This window comes from Lissotriton vulgaris, chromosome 11, assembly GCF_964263255.1.
Source record: "Lissotriton vulgaris chromosome 11, aLisVul1.2, whole genome shotgun sequence".
Lineage (NCBI taxonomy): Eukaryota > Metazoa > Chordata > Amphibia > Caudata > Salamandridae > Lissotriton > Lissotriton vulgaris.
In genome coordinates, this window is record NC_141699.1 from 428584638 (window position 1) to 428599652 (window position 15015).

A 15015-nucleotide genomic window follows, 5' to 3' on the forward strand; every position below is an offset into this window, starting at 1 on the left:
CCTCGCCCTTCACCTTTCGCGACACCCGCTGCGCGGGTACCGCTCAGCTGTTCCCCGGGCCGGTCTCCCGCTGGTGTGAGCGGCTCTGCGGTCGGCAGAGAGTACACGCGCTCCCAGTAGAGTACAGGCCGGGTGAGCAATCTTAAAGTGCCAGCAACGCGTTGAGCCTGCCGGGGGACTGCGAGGTCCAGCAGCCTCTGCTCTACACAGCTGGTGCCTCTTCCCCCGGCGGCCACGCCCCCAGCCTCCAGCATATCAATCGCTGTTTCCATCGGCTGTGGTGGGTGCTTACCAGCGGTCTTTCCAGTGTGTCAAGGATTGCCAGAGACTGTTGTTCCTGCCTGGCTGCCTTCTTCCTCGCCCTTCACCTTTCGCGACACCCGCTGCGCGGGTGCCGCTCAGCTGTTCCCCGGGCCGGTCTCCCGCTGGTGTGAGCGGCTCTGCGGTCGGCAGAGAGTACACGCGCTCCCAGTAGAGGACAGGCCGGGTGAGCAATCTTAAAGTGCCAGCAACGCGTTGAGCCTGCCGGGGGACTGCGAGGTCCAGCAGCCTCTGCTCTACACAGCTGGTGCCTCTTCCCCCGGCGGCCACGCCCCCAACCTCCTCGTATATTCTGACTCGTGCACTCCCGCATCGCGGGACGCACGCGGGACGCAGGCCGGGGCGAAGACCGGGCAAAGAGCGGGCCGTTTGAGGCCGTTCGAGTACGAGAGAGTCCGGTTCGGGCCCTGTCTCTTGTCTGCCATACCGAGGTGTCTGAAACATTACCAACATGACCACAAGGGAAACTAGGAGTAAAACATCTTCCCTGGCGGCGGCGGGAGTTGTCAAAGGCCCTATCGACACCTACTTTGCCAAAGCGGGTTCTCTCCTGATTGAAGAAATTGAGGTCCTCGAGCGAAGAATCTCCCAAGAAATAGACTGGGTAAGGAGATCTTCAATGGGCCCGATGGCTCAAGCTAGAACACCTGAAGATAGATCGGGTTTACCTACTAGTAACAGCATTGACCAGGTAACCCGCTCACTATCTAATTCCACAACTAATAACCCAGAGTTTACCATCGAGGCTCCGAGCGATCTTGAGGATATGAGCCTCATGGCTCTACCTAATTCCCAAATCATCCAACCGCTCCCAACAGAGAACACAGACGCAGCTAAAGTCACAGAACCTAATAAAGATAGAAATAGGGGGACTAGAGAGGGGGCCATACCAAAAAAAAGGAAGCAGGGTACACCAAACATAGACGATGATAAGATCAAAGCACCCACACCAAAAAAACCTAGAGGTAAAGGGGGGAAGGGGGCCACTTCTGCACCAATGCTAGAAAGATCAGTAATGCCAACTTCACCCAGCACTGTCAACCAAACCACACTACCACAGTCCACTAATAATGTGCAACTAGATACTACCTCTGATGACATTACACTAGAGGATATAGGCACTCTCCTCAGGTCCTTGCTAAGTCCCCTCGAGGCTAGACTGATCAAAATCGAAGCGAGATTAGTCACCATCGAAAAGGCCACAGTGCAATTGGCCACCTCTAGGAAAACTGATAACATTGGGACAAAGATAGCGAAAGAGGGGTTGTGTCCTAAACCCCCTAGGGGCAATGGACCCCCCACAGCAATAAACAATAAGCCCCCCCTTACAAACCCCAAACCAACTCAATCCATATCTAACAATACTACGCAACCACCTGAGGCCAACAAGGCCCCTACCTTAACATCACAAACTGCGACTGCCACTCCAAATTTTGTAATCTTGATGATTAATTTTGGATTTGTTATTTAGGTATGTTTTGCTAATTAATAATGTTTTCTGTATTGTCTTTATTAGTTGTATCTAAACAAAATTCAATAAAATATTTTGAACTTAAAAAAAAAAGAAGGGTGCAGTGTGACTGACGTACCTGTCCATTTCTGCACGTGATTTCCAAAGCAGGATAAGACGGCAGACGGGGAGGTAGGCTGGAGGTGGAGTGACAGCTGCGTCACCAGGAAACATAGGGAAGTGCGGCAGGGTTGAGGTACTGAGAAAGGCAGGGCCAGCATTGGCCATGCCACAAGTATGGCCCCCTCACAATCACGGAGGCAAGCCTGTCGCGCAGTGATGATGCGACAGGCGCGCCTCGACGCTGGTTGGTCCCTGGTCCGGGCGTGACCCGGAGGTGATAGAATCACTTCCGGGTCACGCAATGGGCGAAAATCAGGTCGGCAGGTGAGGTTTAAAAGGCTGGGGAGCGCGGGAGTCTGTCTCTTGACTCCACGCTTCACAGCCTGCCACACCAGCCTCGCTAGGAGGCTGTAATTGTTTTCTCTGTTTGTCTTTTCAGGTGCAGAAGGAGCATTCTCGGACGGCGGAGGACAACAGGACAGCGTCGCAGGAGAGTCAGCTGTGTTTCTCCCCTTTTTGCCCCTCTACAGGCGCAGCATTGAAAGAGTGAGCGCCGTCGAGAGATCGATTGCGTCGTGCGGTAATTGGGCAGGCGCCTGTGTTTTCCTTTTTTCTTCCCCCTGCAGGCGCAGCATTTGGAAATGGGCGTGTTGCTTCGGAGAAATGTTTCGTCTGCGGCAGCAAGAAGCAGGCAGCGAGAGCGGGATAGGAAAGCTCGGTGACTCCGTGAAGAACCCCGCTCGCCCGGCTTTGCGAAAAGGTGGAAATCGGAGGCGGCTGGTGTATGAGAAGCGCACACGGCGTTTCTCAAAGGTACCGCGGGGAGGCTTTAGTTGGCTACAGACAAGTTTAAGCGGGCGGCGATAGCGGGAAGAAAGCTCTGTAACATAGGAAGCACAGAGCTGACCAGCCCCTGCCCCCGTTGCCGAGTCGGACACGGAATTACTTGTTTGTAAGAAGTGCGTATGGCACTTTCAAGGGTACCACGGGGGGGGGGCTGTTTGAGTGCTGCGTGTGGGCGATATACTGTTTTGGGGCCAAGTCTCCTTTTTGCATCAGGGGCATTGGTACAGCGACTGCCAGCAGCACACCCGATCAAGGGTGAGTTTCTTCAGGCACCTGTTTCAGTGTGAAGCATAGTGTGGGGTGTGCATTTATAGCATTGTTTCTCCTTGGCTGAACACTGGAGCAAGCTCATTTGCATAAATTGTACACTACTTCGGGCCAAGTCTTGCTTGCCCGGGCAGACCTTTCATAAGAATGAATGTATAATGAATACAGCAGAAGATTGAGGTGATGTCAGTGAAATAATATTCTCCTTGTCCCGATTACATAGTCCAAATACAAAGAGACTCACCGCAGTGGTGCATCTGAGGTGACACGAGGACATCGCTCAAAGAGGACACAGACAGGCCTGCATTTCACCGCTTCTGTGGGCCGCACAGGCTTGAGATTACTCGCCTAACCCCCAGGTTAGCTGGTGGGGCGCGGCTCCAGTTGCGTAGTGCTTACGGTCGGTTTGTGTACCTCCAACAGTGCTAAGGTAAGGACCTGGACAGGGTTCCAGGCCTGTAAAAATATTGTGGAGTGGCTCTCAGTAGGAGAAAACACTTAAGTGCAGATAGCATTGTGTACGTGGTGTTATTGTTTGGCATTTATAAGTGAGTCCTGCAAGTTGGTTTAGAAGCCATGACCAGTAAGGCAAAATGTGGTGAGAAGCGCTCCCGCATGGAACACATGATGAAGACAATGATGCGCAAGATGGTGACTATGGATAGAATATGGTAAAAGGTGAGGTTCTTCAATTTCTGATTTCGTTACGTATCTTATCCGCCATTTTTGTGTCTTGTCGCCATTTTGTGATGCCCTCACTCAGGCCGCACGGCGAACAGAGTGTTTTTGCTTTTCCCAGATGCTGCGTGTCCTTTCAGTTAAAGAGTAACTCCATTGCCCTTGTCTATGAAACCGATGTCAGGGTCTGCCAGAGTTCGTTAATCCATGTCTGGGTTGACTGATCCCTGTCTCGACTGACTATTTGCCTTCTCCTATTCTTTCTGTACATTATCTTATCCGACTGGCCTTCGCTATTCTCTCCTTGTATTCTCTTGTTACACAGCTATCCTTTGAATGTAAATGTAAATGTATAGGAATTTATATAGCGCAAATCACCAAGGGGTTTCTAAGCGCTTGCTTAGGGAACCCGTCCAGGTATTCCCCTGTGAGATAACCCCGGCAGGGTATCCGCAAGGTGAAAGCCAGGCATCCCGCCGCGAGGGGCCGTTGTGGAGATTAAGCAAGCTATTGCCCAGAGTCGGCACACAAATACGTCCTGCCACCTGCAAATTGGATTGTTGCAACCATCACTGATTAAATTGTTGAGAGGGGTAACACACGGGGTCTGAGAAAGGGGCGTATTTGAGATACCTGATAGCTTGTTTTCAACTTTTCTCATTGGTCCGTTTTATATGTGTAAGGAGTGAATCTCGTAAATGTGTTTCTTATGAAAGATTGTGCGCCACGGATTGAAGTGGCAGTCTCCTCAGAACCCACCTTGTGTGTAACTTCTGGGATAACTGTGCTTGGCTGCAGCTAATAAACCTAGCTTCCATGCTCAACAGAGTGTCTCGTGTCTCGGTTTGACAAGGCAGGGGAGGTAACTCGGGGATGTAAGCTGTGCCCTGCGCCGCCAGGCCCATAATGCCCGGTTCTCCAACTGGCCCCCAACGTGGGGCGGCTTCAATGGTAGCGGTTCAGCCCGAGGGTCATGAGAAGCCCCTCAAGAAAATTCCGGATGATTCGCGAACCACGTCAAGCGACCCCTGTATGTCGAAGTGGACCGAAGATCTTTTGCAGCATGGCTACTCCTTTCCAATGGCTGCTGACGACTGCTGCCCTGACTGCCGCCCTGCCTTGGACCCTCTGGTGATGACTGGTATCGCGAGACGTTAGACGGACCTCTGTTGGCGTGAGAAGACCATTTAGTTAAGTATTCGTGTGTAGCGCCCACTTCTTTGTTTTGTTTTTTACTTTTGTTATTTGACTATTGCAATAGCCGAAGCCAAGGGGTTGAGTACATTTGTACCGTGTTCTTTGCTTTCACTCCTTGAAATTAGTAAACGGACCAGGGTGCTTGAAAATGCCTGGTTTGAGCGGATTTAGGAAACTCTGTTGTTTTTTCTGTACTAGGGATTTCCGACTCGAGGACTCATGTCCGATTCCTCCGGTTGGAACTCCTACTTATGAGCTCTATTCTAAACAGGGTGTTGGCCCCATTCCCTTTAATGAGGCATGGATCTGATACACAAAGAAAGATGGTGTTTTACGATGGCCCCAAAATGGTAGTTTGAGCCTGATGTTTTAGATAACCTGGAAGCAATTTTGTTTAAAAGAAAAGCCCGGCTGGCAATGTTTGACTCTTTCCGCCTCTGGCGTAAGGAAGCCAAACAGAGAGAAATTAAGAAAGCAAAAAGAGATAAAAAAGCGAAAGATATGACGATCGTACAGGCTGCTCAGCAATTCAAGGATAATGAGACTGAGCGAGCAATTGAAGTTTTAGACAGACAACATCATATGGCGATAGATAGATGCTACCCTGTGTTGCCTACTTCTCCACGGAGTAAGGATCCTGATGAAGATCCCTTAATGTCTCATTTATTGAGATTGCCTCCGCCTTTATGTACTGGTGTAGCGACAGGATAATTTTAGTCTATTTTTAGACTAGTGGTGACTATAATCCACTACCATCTCAGTCCTAGTTGCATTTGCATTTATTTGTAGGGCTTAACTATGCGCATTGACAGGGTTTAGTGCCTTTTTCCGTTTTCTTGGGCCTACAGGCCCGAAAGCTAGAGAGAAGCCATTTTGTATTTCTGCCTCGACTGTTCGAGGCGCTTGCAGGGTAAAGGTAGTGTTTAGAATTCATTCTGTTATTCGCTAGAGAGGAACCGGTCAAGACTGGCCCTTATCAAAGGAATGTGTTTGTCTCCCCGGCTCTAGACGCAATACGCAGGTGGCCACTGTGGAAGGCGAAGGGAGCCGGGGACTGGTACAGGAATTTGGTGGGAGTCGGCCTAATACCGGAATTTTCCATAGAGAAAGTGAGCTCTATATTATCAAGGAGCAAGTAGAGAAGAGGGAGAGAGCAGCGTGTGGAGTGGATAGAAGAAGTGGGTCCAAAGGCTGGTGCATAGAGTATGATACCATCAGCTAATTGAAGTCCCGAAGCGAAGAAGGAAAGTGATTGAAAATCCTGTAGTGACATCATACAGGAGTGGCAGAGACTAAGTCCAGAAGAGGGTTCGAGTATTTCGGAACCATGGCAGCGTAGATGAGGCGTAGCGGTGCAGACGTGTATTCGTGAGCCATAGAGGGAGAGCAGAGTGCCGAGCACATTGAAGACAAAGCGAGAGAGAGAGAGGGATCAGCTCCGCTGCTGAAATGGAAAGACACACGTCTAAGGTGAGGCGTTCTGAGCTAAGTGTAGAATCTATCTAACCATTCATTTTTATCCCCTTTTTAGGTTATAGGTAGCGACTAACTTAATTCATGTGTCTTTTGCTCATTCTGTCATGCTTGATTGTAGAATAAAGGTTTAATACTAAATATCTTTGAATGTTGTTTTTATGAATGAGATTGACCTTTCCTTTTAACCAGGTGCTGACATACAGAAGGATGGGATATGCCCTTCTGCAAAGGTAACTTATGATGAGGGGAGAGTGTGAACTTCATTTGGGAAATAACTCTTAAAGGTGAATCCCCATTAGTATCCCCATTAGTGTATATCGTCGGGTAACGTTAAAGATATCGTCGGGTGACGTTAAAGATATCGTCGGGTGACGTTAAAGACATCTTCGGGTGACGTTAAAGATATCGTCGGGAGACGTTAAAGACATCGTCGGGTGACGTTAAAGATATTGTCGGGTGAAGTTAAAGAAATCGTCGGGTGACGTTAAAGATATCGTCGGGTGATGTTAAAGACATCGTCGGGTGACGTTAAAGATATCGTCGGGAGACGTTAAAGAATATAAGATGAGGTAAGTATAGGATAAGATGTGGAATCCATTAGGTGTTAGTGGTATCTTTGATTATATAGGCTTGTAAATAGCTTCTTTTCACCTTCTCAGGTGAGTATTCTAGATATCTTATAATTAGTGGCCTGAGAAGAGTGTCTTTACGTGACGACTGGGTTAGCCACGGTTGGTGGGCTGCCTGTTCTGAGAATCCGGTCGTTACATTTGGCGTCACAAACCGTTTTTGATTGATGGGTGCGGGTATGCCTTCGTGATTCCGTATGGGGGTCCGTTGGTTCTCGCCGTGAACGATTTTGTATATATTTGTTTGATTATACAGTTTTTTCTTGTTTGATATTATTTTTTATTTTTTATTTATTCTTGTTTGTTTTTTACAATTGTATGATGTTCTCGAGAAAATCAAAACCGTCTTTTCAGTTGCCTTTTGAAATTCCTGGTTGGCAATCGACTGCTTATGAGGCGCTTGCTCATGAATGGGCTAATTCTACTGGTTTGAGTGAGAACTGGAATTCATGTTTGGTAGATGCTGAGCCAGCTCAGGTGGTTGCGTGCCTGCAGAAAGTTCTGGTGGTGAAAGGCGAAGAGCTTCCCATATTGGGACGTAGAGGTTGGATTTTATTAAATGCGTACAGGCTTGTACATGAGAATTGTTCTCGATTACAACGTGAGAATAAAACCTTGGAAGAACAGTTTGTTCAAGTTCAAAAGGATGTTACTCTTTTACAATGTCAAAGTAAATTGCTTGCTGACAAGTTAGAAACGTATCAGGCTGTGGCCGAAAGGGCTGCTGTGTGCATTGCGAAATACAAGTATCGACACAGAGGTGGTAGAGTTAACACCAGAAAAGTGCGTATGGTTGTTGCTAAAGCAGGGCTCGATTGGAACCCTGACGAATGGGATGGTGATATTTGGAATTCGTCTGATTCCTTTTCTTCGGCTGAAGAAAATGCTGCACGTGCGCCTTCTCGCACTAGAAGTCATTGTCACTCTAAAGACCGTACTGAGATTTCTGCTCAACCGATTTATCGACGTAAATTACAGGGCAGTCCTAATGTCCCCCAGGGAATTGACAGCTTGGAAGATTATACTCAACAAGAATTGAATGACATTCTGGATTGGTTCCGGCAGAAGTCGGGTGAATCCTTGCTTACTTGGATGGTTCGTCTTTTTGATTTAGGTGCTTCAGGTATCTCGTTGGATCGAGGTGATGCTGTGAGATTTTGCACTTTGAGTTCTGATCCTACGGTTCAGGAATGTTTTCGTAATTATAATAGCGATGATCAGACTAATCTGTTGCAGTTGGCCGTAGAAGGTTGTATTCACAAGTACCCTACTGAGTCTGATTGGCCTCTTAATGAGAAGCTGTGGTATACTTTGAGAGATGCTTCTCAGCGATTGAAGGAGGAAGTTATGAAGACCGCTATCTTTTTAGGTACAGCGAATAGGTTAATGGATGGTTTGCTTAATGCCTCTGTGAGGAACAGAATCATTCGTACCTCTCCTCCTGCATACAAACAAGTGATGATGACTTTGTTGATTAATCAGACTGGTAATGCTTTGTCTGAAGTGATTGAGGGTGTGCGTGAACTCGGTGAGTTGGGGGAGTGGATTAAACCTGAACGACAGTCTCGACCGGAAGGTCGCACTAATGATTTCAGATTTTCTAGACTCGACATGTTTCAAGCTCTGATAAAGGATGGTGTGAAAGCTGATTACATTCATGATTTACCTAATAATTTGTTATGGGTTATGTTTCGTAAGCGTTGTCTGGACAGGAAGGAAGGAGCTAGGAAGATCCATAAACAGGACTCTGATATTATTCATTCTGATGGCAGTTGTGATGATGCTATGCCGCGTCGAGAGAGAGGCAGAGAGAGTGGGAGAGAGAGAGAGTGGGACAGGACACAAGATGAATCGTCTCATTCTAGAAGAGAGCGAGAGCGAGATAGAGAGGAGAAAAGAGATCAGTCTGAACGCAGAGATAGAAGAGAGAGAGATCAATCCCCAGAGGTGAGATTGAGAGACAAAAGATCACGATCCCTTGAACGGTGATCACAATATTTTTCAAATGACAAAAATCCTTTTCTTGAAGCGAAAGGGTATGAACGAGAGGTGACATTACCTAAACGATATGAGAGTCTTTATCCTGATTTGACTTGGGCGACAGAACACAGTAAAAGAGACTAGGAAGTAGGTGAAGCTCCAGTCCAAAATTGGGCTCACAAATATTACAGGCCTTATGTAGACATTGAAATTTATTGGAGACATCAATATATACAGAGGGCCCGAGCATTGGTAGATACTGGAGCGGAGGCCACTCTAATTTCTGGAAATCCCAAAAAGTTTAAAGGACAAGGCTACACGATTACTGGATTAGGTGGTAAAGAAACCCCTGCAGTACAAACTAAACTTGAATTGAGAATAGGTAGGAACCCCCGAAAAGAGTATCATGTATTGGTGGTACCTCTTGATGAATATATAATTGGAATTGACATTTTGAAAGGTATGACATTGTATTTAGATGACGGATGTTACAAATTTGGACACAATCATTATATATCAACAAAATCTGTGAGAGTCGGACGTTTAAAAATGCCTCCAATTAAAATTCCCCAAGCCACAAAGGTGGTTTCAATGAAACAATACCGTATTCCCGGTGGGCACGATGAGATCAGTGCTACCATTCAAGACTTGATGGATGCAGGAGTGGTAATTCCCATTACTTCTGCCTGGAACAATCCTGTTTGGCCGGTACGCAAAAGTGATAATTCTTGGGGCATGACTGTTGATTATCAAGAATTGAACAAACATACACCTTCTCTGACTGTTGCAGTCCCTGATGTTATTACTTTAATTGAAAGAATTCAGAAACATTCAGGAACATGGTATGCAACCATTGACATTGCTAATGCTTTCTTTTCTATTCCAATTGCCCCCGAATGTCAAGGGTAATTTAGTTTTACATGGAATGGCCGTCAAATGACGTTTAGAAGTCTTCCCCAAGGTTATGTACATAGTCCGACAATCTGTCACAGGATAGTAGCAGAGCATTTAGATGAGGTGACTGTGGATCCAAATATTCAGGTGTGTCATCATATAGATGATATACTAATTCAAGGTGAGACACAAGATCAGGTGCGAATACAGTTAGAACGAATTGTTGCACATTTACAAAGCAAAGGCTGGGAAATTAATCCTGATAAATTGCAGGGTCCAGCGCAACATGTGAAGTTCTTGGATATTCATTGGCATGAAGGGAATCGTGAAGTGATTCCACAAGTAAAACAGAAAATTGCAGCATTTGCAGTTCCTAAAAACAGAAAAGAAGCCCAAAGATTCTTGGTTTATTTGGCTTTTGGCGTCAACACATTCCACATTTGAGTGAGATTCTGGCCCCTTTGTACAAAGTTACACGTAAAAAAATGCGTTTGAATGGAGCAGAGCACAACAAGATGCGTTTGATTTGGCGAAAGAAGCGATTCAGCATGCTTTGGATTTGTGGCCAGTGCGTGATGGTGATGTGGATCTGAATGTATCTGTACAAGATATGTATGCAAATAGGAGTCTATGGCAAAAGCAGTGTAAAACTAGAGTACCCCTAGGTTTTTGGACTAAAAAGTTACCTGAGGCTGGTGAGCGTTATACACCTTTTCAGAAGCAGTTGCTTGCATGCTATTGGGCTCTAGTGGATACTGAGCAGGTAACATTAGGACATGATGTGATTTTGAGACCAGAAATTCCTATAATGCAGTGGGTTTTGAGTTCACCGAAAACACATAGGATTGGCCATGCTCAGGAAGTGAGCATCATAAAATGGAAGTGGTATATACAAGACCGGGCTCGCGTGGGCCCAAAAGGAGTCGCAATGTTGCATGAGAAAGTGGCGCAGGCGCCGATGGAAGAGAGAGAGAAAGAGTTCTCCGTACCTATAGTACAGGAATCTCCTGTTAAGTGGGGTTTGCCGTTCGATGATCGATCCATGGAGGATAGAAAACCTGTATGGTTTACGGATGGTTCAGCCAGGTACATAGGAGAAAAGAGACATTGGAAAGCAGTCTCGTATAATCCCACGACTCAGAAATTGTAGAGCACTACTGGTGAAGGGAGAAGTAGTCAGTTTGCGGAATTGTATGCTGTGTACCAAGTTCTAAAACAAGAATTACCAGGAACATGTCATATTTTTACTGATTCATGTTCGACTGCGAATGGATTGGTAGTCTGGTTACCTATATGGCAGTCCCATAATTGGATGGTTCATAACAAAACAATCTGGGGTAAAGAATTGTGGCAGGAAATTTATGAATTACTTCCTCAAAGCAAGGTCACAGTTTTTCATGTTGATGCTCATATGACTATTGACTCACTTGACAAGTTATTTAATAACATTGCAGATGAGAAATCTAAACTTTCTGAGGCAGTGGTGGACCAACTAAATTCCGATTTGGCGGGATTGGCGAAATGGGCCCACCAAAAAGCAGGACATTTTGGAGAGAAAATTACAAGCAGGTGGGCTACTGATAGAGGCATTCATATTCCTCTTGATTTGATTAAAACAGCAATACTTCATTGCCCTATATGTCAACATTCCCGACAAAGAGAGGTGCCTAGAATAGTGAAAGGGCAGCTATATCGAGGTAAATCCCCCGCACAAATTTGGCAGATCGACTATATTGGTCCTCTGCCCATGAGTAAAAATTGCCAATATGCCTGTACAGTTGTTGACACTTATAGCGGTTTTCTAATCGCTTTTCCATGCAAGAGAGCTACCCAAATAAATACCATGAAGACATTGGATTTGATTACATTACATTATGGTACTCGACTTCAGGTGCAGTCTGACAATGCCTCGCATTTTAAAGGAAGATTGGTACGAAATTATTGTGCAGAAAACAATATTGATTGGGTGTTCCACATTCCTTATTACCCCCAGGCTGCGGGTTTGATTGAGAGAATGAATGGATTATTAAAAGACCAATTGTGCTAAAGAACTGGAGAGACCATTTATCAGATCCTTTATTGATTTTGAATAACAGACCTTATTTGTATGCAAATTCTCCTTTAATGCGTTTGCTTCCTCCCCACGTTGATGTTCAACCTAATTCAGTTAAAAGTACAGTTTCCTATTGGGAAATCACTCCCGGAGCTTTGGCTCCACATAGAGCTACCCCTGGATCCGCAGGCTTAGACCTGCATTCTTTGAAAACAACTGTTCTAAAAATCAACAGTATTGTGATAATTGAAACAGGAATTGGTGTTCAAATACCAGCAGAACATTTTGGATTGATTACCCCGAGATCTGGTTTAGCTTTAAAAGGCATCCAGGTGCTTGGTGGGGTAATTGACAGTGATTATCAAGGAGAAATAAAAGTCATCCTGTTGAACAGTGGCGATTCTGAAATCATAATCCAGAAAAGTGATAGAATCGCTCAATTGGTCATTATGCCTGTTTTCAGTGGCGTGATTCAAAAGGGCAATGCTCCAACTCTGTTAACAATGCGCGGAACCAGTGGATTTGGTTCAACTGATAATCCTGGAGCTATAGTGTGGGTGCAGTCGCCAAATAATCCCCCTGAACATCCACAGCAGGTGTGAGCAACTCCGTCAGTATGCCAGTACGACTGTTTCGACTCTGGCAGTTGGAGGTGGTCCTGGTGGTGGTGGTGTGTGCCTCCTGCGTTGATGCAACCCCCGGGCTGGTCAGGACTCGATTTGATGTGTGAGCCCTGGTGTACCACAGTTGAGGCCGGAGGCAGCAGACAGCTCAGGGCCACATACAAATGGCGATGATAACACTGAGGCCATCGTCTCAGACGCCATCCGATATCTCAGAAGACAGGGTACCTGACTTGAGCTGCACAAAATTAGGGGACCCGGAAGCACTGCAGCCGGCACAGGCACACCGCCATGGGACTGTGACTTGCAGTGCACTGAGGTAGGGCCAGGCGGACTGAGTGGGTCCTCATCGATGTCGAGGTGAATATGGTGGAGGGTTGCGGGGGACAGTCGAAGGTGTCCTACAGGGCATGATGCAGAGGGCAGAAGCCATTCGGATGTGGCAAATTGAGGAGTGGAATGCTACAGCCTCGTTATTACAAGCACGTCGGTATCATCTACATGAGGATGAAGACAACCCCCAGTCCATAGACTCAGATGCCAACAAAGTTCAACCAGAGAGTGTCCATGGATGTCGGGGAACAGACTTAGTGGCACCAGGGCTGAGAGGGGATGCAGTCTGCGAAGATGCCGGTACAATGATATGAACTCGGTCATTGCTAAATCAAGACTCTGTCCCAAATGTGTGACCTACTCGAGCGCAGTGTGGCCGGAGGGCAGTAGTCTGCGAGGGCCCACAGACACGTTTGGTTGTAATGCTATACATAGACTTGGTGGCACCACATCAAAGGGAGTATAGTAATATAAACTCTGCCATAAATAATGTTCTCTGCCATAGTGTAATCAAGACTCAGTTCCAAATTGTGACCTACTAGTCCGCTGTGTATACCGGTGGAGTACGTTAACGAGAAAAGAGTACTGCGGGCCTGTGTCGCGGAGGCCTTGATGGTCTGAGGAGGCTGCCAGGGTTGCGGCCTTCGGGCTTGGAGCTTGGAGCTTGCAGCCGCACATGGTGGGCCCTTTTCAACACACGTCGATGTCGGCAGGTGAGCATTGAGGCCTGGGTGCGCAGGGGCGGCCAAGACTGGTTCAGGGACCAGCGGCCTGGGGTGCAGCAGGCACATAGGATCGCAGGCAACACCGCTCACGGCCACGGCCTCGTGGCAGGGTGAGAGGTGCCGCCCTGGCAGACACATTGGGCATTCCAGAAGAGGACCGTAACCAGAGTTACGTGCCTTTTATTCACACCCCTATGCTGGCCTGGCATACACCGGGCCAGCTCACGCTTACGGGGGGAACGTAACAAGCTACATTTCCGCAAGCTTCCCCACTGGCTGGGGTGACATGGTTGTGTCCACTGTCCACTACACTCCAAACACCAGCTGTGTATGTCGACATGGATATATATGTGGTCTGCAGACTGCAGTCTGGTTATCGCATCCATGCCACACTTGTAATTGTGTACATTCTCATTCATTGGTCATGTGCCTCCTTCGCACATGCCTGGTCCCCACCTCTTCCCACAATCTGCTATTGTGTGGCTGAGGTGCCATGCTTTTGATGGCTTATGTGCATTGCAGGGCTGGCCCAGGTTCCCACAGTAAGTTGTGCAGTCGTGTCTGGTGGGTGGGCATGTTGTATGTGAGTTTGTAACGTGTGCATTCCCAGTGTTGTGAGTTACATGATTGTGGATTTACCCTTAGGGAAGGCGGTTGGAGAAGATAGTATACCCGTGGAATTTTACAAGCTTGCGCACAAGAACTGCATCTCGTTATTAGAAAATGTGATAAACTCAATTATTGTTTCCAAGCAAGCACCTGCATCATGGAAAATTGCCAAAATAATTTTTTTTTTTAAAAAGGGAAAACCCGAAAAAGAATGTGGATCGTATCGGCCCATATCTCTACTTAACTCTGACGTAAAAATCTTTGCTAAAATTCTAGCCAACCATCTAGCTCCCCATATGCCGGACATTGTTAACCCTCAACAACATGGTTTTGTAGTGGGTAGAGATACTACTATGCATGTAAACACTTCAATTACAGCCTTTGATGTAGCGGAAACTACCAACACCCCACTCGGTATGATTATGTTAGATGCGGAAAAAGCATTTGACCGAGTGGGGTGGGAATATCTGTGGGCAGTATTAAGTAAAATGGGCATTACAGGCTCCTACTTAGATTGGGTAAGGTCACTCTACGATGAACCACGGGCTATGATAAGTTATGGAGGCAAAGATTCAGTCAACTTCAAGATCGCAAGAGGAACAAGACAAGGTTGCCCCCTTTCCCCATTACTTTTTGCTTTGTCTTTAGAACCTTTTTTAAACGCTCTAAATGACCAAATCAATATTACCCCAGCTTATCATGGAGACATAGCTCTTAAACTAACCGCCTTTGCTGATGACATAGCAATTTATACAACCGACATTAATAAAGCTATGCCAGAAATTATTAAGGAAGCGCAAAATTATGGTAG